The sequence below is a fragment of the Cupressus sempervirens genome, chromosome 11, assembly GCF_028749045.1.
Source record: "Cupressus sempervirens isolate cs-2001-9-10 chromosome 11, ASM2874904v1, whole genome shotgun sequence".
NCBI lineage: Eukaryota > Viridiplantae > Streptophyta > Pinopsida > Cupressales > Cupressaceae > Cupressus > Cupressus sempervirens.
Window position 1 is genome coordinate 297,251,295 of NC_143128.1, and position 7,641 is coordinate 297,258,935.

Here is a 7,641-nt window from a genome sequence, read left to right on the forward strand (position 1 = left end):
CTTGATCTGATTGAATAAGTCATCAATCCTAGGCAAAGGATACCTATTCTTAATAGTCACCTTGTTCAACTGTCTGTAGTCAATACAAAGGTGCAAGGAACTGTCTTTCTTCTTCACAAAGAGCACTGGAGCTCCCCATGGTGATACACTAGGTCGAATGCTCCCTTTGGCCAGAAGTTCCTCTAATTGAAGACGTAGCTCTCCCAGTTCCTGTGTAGTCATGCGATAAGGAGCTTTAGAGATAGGCTCTGCTCTAAGAACTAGATCAATGCTAAAGTCGATATCCCTCTTTGGAGGCATGCCTGGAATCTCACTTGGAAAAACATCTGCGTACTCTTGCAAAATCGGGTGATCTAAAGTCTTCCTCGCAGGATCTCCCTCATCAAGATCATTTACCATAACAACAAATATTTGACATCCCTTACGAAAACTTTTCTTCATTTGCATAGCAGAAATCATCCACAAAGATATAGGCCTTGGTATCCCAACTATCTTCACATCATTCCCTTGGTCATCTTGGCACATAATAATCTTCTTCTTGTAATCTATACTAGCTTTATGAGTTCCAAGCCAATCCATGCCCAAAACCACATCATAGGAACCAAGGGGTATGACTCAAAGATCCACTATAGATATAAAGCTTCCTAAGCTAAGCCCACATTTATGAACTACAGAGTTCGTGGAGACTTTGATACCTGAGGCTAGTTCCACTTGCCAACCATGATCTTGCTTCACCGCATCCAGCTTACACTTAGAAACTATAGATGGTGAAATAAATGAGTCTGTAGCTCTTGAATCAAATAATACTAAAAGAGATATACCTTGAATAGCACCTGTGGTCTCAACCACTGTACCCTGATGATCCGCCTGATGGTGATCAACTGCTGCAAATACTCTGTGAGCTCTACCTGCATCACCAACTGTAGGCTCTAAAGCTGTAAGCCTAGGTCCTGAAAACTAAGGTGCTCACTGTGGACACTGAGCTGCATAATGACCAATCTATCCACATGAAAAACATTCTGTATTCCTGCCAGATCCTCTACCCATAGGTGGTACATTTGATTGTTGTCGGTTGTTCCTATTGACAAACGACTGACTACTCTGAGCTGGCTGATTGGGCTGATTTTGTTTACTGCGTTGAGTATTGCGGTTGCTCTTAAAGTTAGAACCTTTGCCACCACCTTGAGCCTGAGAGTTTGATCCCTTTTGTTTTTGTGTCTATTGAGACTGTTGCCGAAACTATTTTCCCTTAGAAAAGAAAGGTTTCTTGTTACCACCTGAGTTGAAGTTGCCTTTAGATCCTGACGCTGCTGGTGCCCCTACAAAACCACCTTGACCAAGGTTGACGCTTTGCTCAACAAGAATTGCTCGATGCACCTCATCCTTGAGGGTTTTTGGCTCAAATAATTTGACACCCCCAATAATACGATTGTTCAAACCCCTAATAAAGTGTTGTGTCAACTGAGCTAAATTTTCACTGAACCCTAAAAAAGACATGAGCTCATAAAACTTACGCTCATACTCGGTCACCGACATAGTGTACTGCTTGAGATTATGAAATTCATCTGCCCTTTGCTGTTTCCATTCCTCTGGTAGGAATCATTCACGGAAACTCTCCAAAAATAGTTCCCAAGTGACACTGCTCATATCGATCCCTAACTTCTTCTCCTCAATTGTCCACCAAGTGGCCCCAACGTTCTCTAAATTGGTGATCGCAATCTTGCCTTAACATTGCTGTCAAAGTCCTGCATAGAAAAAATCCTGTCGAGAGAAATAAGCCACTGCTCAGCCACATAACCAGAACCTTGCCCATTGAAAGGCTTAACCTTGGATCTTGAAAGATCCTTCATTCGAGTGGACACAATGGACCTCTGACGATCCTTCCAAGGACTTCTAGACCTGGGTCTATGTTCTTGTTCTGTCTGATGTACTTTAGGCTGTTCTTGAATAGGAGGTAGACATTCTAGTATAGTCTACATCAATTGTCTCAGACTAACCTCTTCAGACTCAGCTTGGTCTTCTCTATGGCTCTCTTCCTGTTTCCTTTTAGAGTGCTCTTCCCTGCTCTCTATACGAACCGATCCCTCATGGGCAGACTCATGGGCACTAACGGTTCTGCCACGACCACGGCCTCTTCCATGGCCCCTTCCTTGGCCTCTAACAGAAGACCTAGTCCCAGATACCATCCTGCAACAGTACAGAGTACTATTACAATCCAGAGACACATGTTACAATAGACTCAGTTCAGTTCTATGTTTAGGTCTAAGTAAAATTTCAGTTTTGACAACTAAGTGTTGAAGTATGAAAAACATACAAGTAACAGTTCAAGTACTATTTCAGTTCACCTAGTCTCAAGTTGAAAAGATATACTTATTAATTCACGTTCTAGTTGTTTCAAAATACCCAGAGCTCCCAATGTAGAAACTCGGGCTTTGATACCAAATGTAATGCCCCGCCAAGGGATCCAAAGAATTAACCTAGAATTTCACTAAGTTTGGTAACTTTTTTTTTTTTTTCCATGAAAGTAAATACCACATAAAACTTATGCACAATAACGGAAGCAATAGCAATGACCATCTAAAGAGTAAACACAATAGATTACATTCTTTGAGATCCCTTAACGTGAGTACTTACATGAATCCATCTAGTACAACATCCACATGAATAAATAATGATAAGTCTAATGTTCAATTATTACATATCCAACTGCTCATTCATCCACTGTACATGTCACAAGGTATGAAGGCTTAAAAGAATATACATATGTAGAATAAGATACATCATCCTATTCTAATCCATGATACATCAAAGTAAAGATAATCACATGATACTTATGATACATCATCATAGAAGTCATATACATCCATCATAAAGATCAACAAAATAAACTAAGTGCACAGTTCCTCCCAACCGTTAATAGCATCATTAGACCATCATGGGCCCTAGCCATCCCTCCGTGCGTAACATCCCAAATCACCGAAGAGATCATCGGTATTAACATAGTAGGAATGTCACTCCTAATAAATACAACATCATATGTAGAAAATAATCTAACATGCAGATAAAAGCATAAGATAACATCATCTAACATATGCTAATCATCAATGAAAGGATACATATCCACCATCACGAAGGACGCATCAACCACGATGTCTCAATGAATCTCAAATGATAAGAGTGGAAAATACACTACCACTCGACTGCATGGTACCTAAGTGGTCCACTCCCACCGTGCTGAGGAGATAATCCCAAGTCCCAAACAGGCTATCAAAACCACATAGCACAAGTCTCTAAAGTCCAGGAATCCTAAAAGTATACTAACTCAAAGGTTCCAATCACCAAAACAGACATCTACTTCCCAGAGGCACACAATGACATGTAGGAACCTACTATGCAAGCGAGAAAGTGTCATCACATTTATCTCATACAAGTTACCCTGGTAGTTAGCTAAACTCCACGGGTCCATATAGATCTCATGCGGCCACTAGTATCCTTTCATACTGACAAGGCATACTATGGAATGCAAGGTCGCAACCATGCATTCTCTCTACTCCCATCCTAGCCTATACAAGCACTCAAGGCATGGGAGAGAACCAAAACTCTTATCTTTTTAGGTTCATTCAGTTAGTATTAAGTGTGAATGTTATCACTTATTAATCCAACTTACAATGAGTTATCCTGGTAGCCTCTTAGGGCCCCAACCCCCATTGCAAGCCACTTCTCGACACTACATGCAGATATCCTACCCTAATGTTTATGGTATCATAATCATAGAGAAAGTTCACAAAATCGTCAAATATCCATAATAAGAATTATCAAATATCCATGATAAAATCATCAAATATGCATAAAAGCATCAAATCTCCATGAGCATTATCCATAGAAAATCATGACTACAACAGCTCTCTATTGGCAACTGAAGTATCATTGATAATCAAAGTATCCATTGGTTCTTATTAACCAGAATATATCTCAAAATAGATCATCATATCCATTGGTTCTCAACAACAAACAAGAATATCTCAAACATACTGATCGAAGACTCCAAAATGGTTGAGTCATACATGTCACCACATGACATCATCAAGAATAAATCCACATATTAGTCCCATCATGGCGACTAAAATACATCCAAGGATAACTAATCGATGACCAAAAATAATGGTTAAGTCAAGGGTCTCAAACATAAGAATCTCAACTATTACAATCAGTATTCACAACCAATACATAGAGCATTCCATCACATATTCATGGTTGGGTTTATGAAGATCGAAAAATAAAACATCATCATGACATCACAATCACATAACCCCCAAGCCTCTAGTAGACGTCCTATAACTGGTCAACACTAGTCAACCCAAAACCCAAAACATTAGCATAAGGAATACACAATGTAAACACATGTTTTGGTTTTGCTAAGTTTCAAATTTAAATTTCAAATGTCTCAGTTTACGTTTTTCCCAAATTTAATTTCAAGTGGAGAAATCCCATGTATTTACTTGATAGATAAAAGTTCCTCCATCAGATTCAATTTTCTAATTGATCCAATAATATTTTATTTATAAAAACTTCATTTGAGAAATATCATTTCCAATGATCAAAACTTCGATTATGTATATGTTAATAATTAATCTTAATTAAAACTAATGCTTAATTAAATTAATTATTAAAAATCTCTACTAACTCACATCTTTTATTGATAAAATAATTACATATATACATATATAATAATAAAAACCAAAATATATATAAAAATTGAATTATTAATAACCGATTTCATGAAATGTTTTATAAAAAAAAATTGAAATGCTTAAACAAATCTTAAGGGGCCGCACGGTACAAGGTACCTGCTATCGCAGGTCTGCCTGACAGTGGGTACAGAGTACCCCTGTAATCGCAGTCCCTGCGATGGCAGGCCCTCTGCGTACCTGCGGGGTGATACGGCTCCACCGAAATTTTTATATCATTTAATCATTTTAAAAAAAACATTTCCGCTGCACGCGGTGCGATTTGGTTTGTAAATAATGTTTAACGTTTTTTTCCAAAATGTTTATGATATTCGACTTTCATCACACATGAATATATATATATATATATATATATATATATATTATATACATATGTATGTATATATATTTATATAAAAGTATATGTATATATATATGTATATATATATATAATATACAGAATCACAGTATATATGTAAAAATAATAATTTATGAATACAGGCTTTCATTTTCAAAATCTCTCTATGAAACTTGTTTTCTTCAAAATTTTCTAATAACTAATTCTAATGAGTTTGTCCATGAATTGTAACCCTAGCCCGTGCCATTTTCAGATCTAAGCATATAGAATCCTCAAATAAATTTTAATCGCCCAAAATGCATAATGAAGGCATATGGAAGACACGAAGAAGACAGGGGAAAACAAGATGCAGAAGTAGCATAAGTGAAAACACAAGAATCTACCCAGATTCTGATGCTAACTCGCTCTTCCTTAGATAACCCATTGAGAAAGCTCCCCTTATTTAGAATTCCCAAATCCTCCAATGCTTCAATTGTTCTCCATGCTATCCACACTATCCATGCTATGTCCAAGCTTCTAAGAAATGCCCGAATATAAAGAGCTCTCAAGAAAACCCTAGAATGCTTCTAGAACCAGCTAGAAGATGTCGCCAACTAAGCATGGGCCTTTTTCCAACCTTTTTGATAAGCCCTGGGGTTGTAGACACCATGTGCTCAATTGATGCACTAACCCCCGTGTTGTTGACACATGAAAAATGGAGAACTGCATTAATTTCCAAGCAAGCTTATAATTCCAATTATTTTTAAATAATTTCCATTTAAATATTTATAACTCCCATTTTAATTTAATAACTTTTATTTTAATTTTTATAACTTTTATTATTATTATTTGTTTATTAATTTATTAGTATTTTATAATTATTATTTATTTTAATTTTCTAATTTTCTTTTTATTTAATTCTTTTCTCTCAATTAATTCTCCTTGAATTAATTATAATCAAAATATCAAAATCATGATATTTAATCTTCTCAAATAATTAATTTTATTAATTAAATCTATTTGTTAAGATTCAATTAACAGAAAATTCACCATAGACCTTCATAACAAAATATGAAAACCCATCATAGGTCAATTCATACAAAACCAGTCTAAAGGATTAAAAATCACGAAATATGTCATCTGACACATTCAGTGGGTGCTCAACTCTAATTCTTGTCCCAACTCACTAGGACAAATGGTTTTAGGGTTTGGGATTTGGACTTGCGAACTTATCTCCCTTCTCTTATCATTGAGATAGTATAATAGGGTACGCTCATCCTGGCAATTCAAGGAAGTCGATACCTGCTACCTGTAACCTACAGAAAAACCATGCATGTACATACAATATATATATAGTGCTAAGCTAAATAGGCAATGGCAGGAAGTGGTGCATCGTGTAGATCCCGACTAAGCAGGTGACTACGACTCCCTTCCATAACCACATCAGAAATGCCATACAATAAGAAAACACGCACACCATACACATGCAAGTATGGGGTAAGTATCCATAATAAAACACATGAAATAATAACCATATAACTAATCATCAAAAATAACTAAAAACAATATAATGATCATCATACATACATGAAATTTAAAGTCTAAATGATCTCATCATATAACAACTGAATCCATAACATAATGTCTGATAGTGTCAAAACAATACCTACTAATCCATCAACATAATACTAGTCCATCAAAGTTTGATAATAATAGAAACAATGAGTCTAGAAAAGATGTGCATGAGGGTAGGCACTACATCCCCCTAAAAATTCTAGGGAATGGGTAGGTTGGGGTATAAACCCTCATGAGGTACAAATGATTGGTATATAGGGCTTAATTTCCTTTCAAGCAAGTAATGGATCAACTATGGTGACCAGTTATGTTTTGAAGTCTAAGACTACTACTTTGAATCCCTCATGTATTAGTCTAAATTTGACCCAAAAAAGTGTTGTTTATGAGTGTAGCAATGGAAAGATAATAATCTTTTCTTCCTTGGTGCTTGGTTTCAACTAAACCTGGATCAATCAAGTGTGGCAAGTGGGCAGCTTAGTCACGGGATAATCTCTTGTCACACATAATTTTTCTATTGTTGATCTTAATAGTATAGGAACACTAGATCTACAAAGTGGAGATGTTGAGTAAAATTTAGTGTATTTTAATCCATGCACTAGTTATGTATGCAAGGAACTTTCTTTAACTAAAAACCTATACATTAACCAAAAAATAAATCATCTAATCCCTGATATGTATATGTTCCTAAGAAGAACAATAAGTTCCTTTGTACAAAGGAATATGTAACACCAGTCTCAGCTACTGACTATTGAGTGATCATATTAAGCATAGAAAATATCCTTATTAAAGGTTTTGACATCTTGAATTTTTTTTAAAATAAGTGATTAAATTTTTTCCATAGTATTATTGTTTGTTTGGGTGCAACTATAGTCATTCTTAAGATTATAAAGTAGATTATCTATTTTACAAAATACGTTGCCCATTTATAAATTCATATTAATACCTTGGTAAGATAATTGAATGAACTTTTAAATTGTAACTGAACATCTATAATGAAAATGA

The 7,641-nt window shown here is 35.7% G+C and overlaps 1 pseudogene; it reads left to right on the plus strand.

Annotated features, from left to right (window-relative positions):
* LOC149529299 (cytochrome b561 and DOMON domain-containing protein At3g59070-like) overlaps positions 1 to 7,209 on the plus strand; it is a 58,775-nt pseudogene extending 51,566 nt beyond the window's left edge.
* The last annotated feature ends 432 nt before the right edge of the window (positions 7,210 to 7,641 follow it).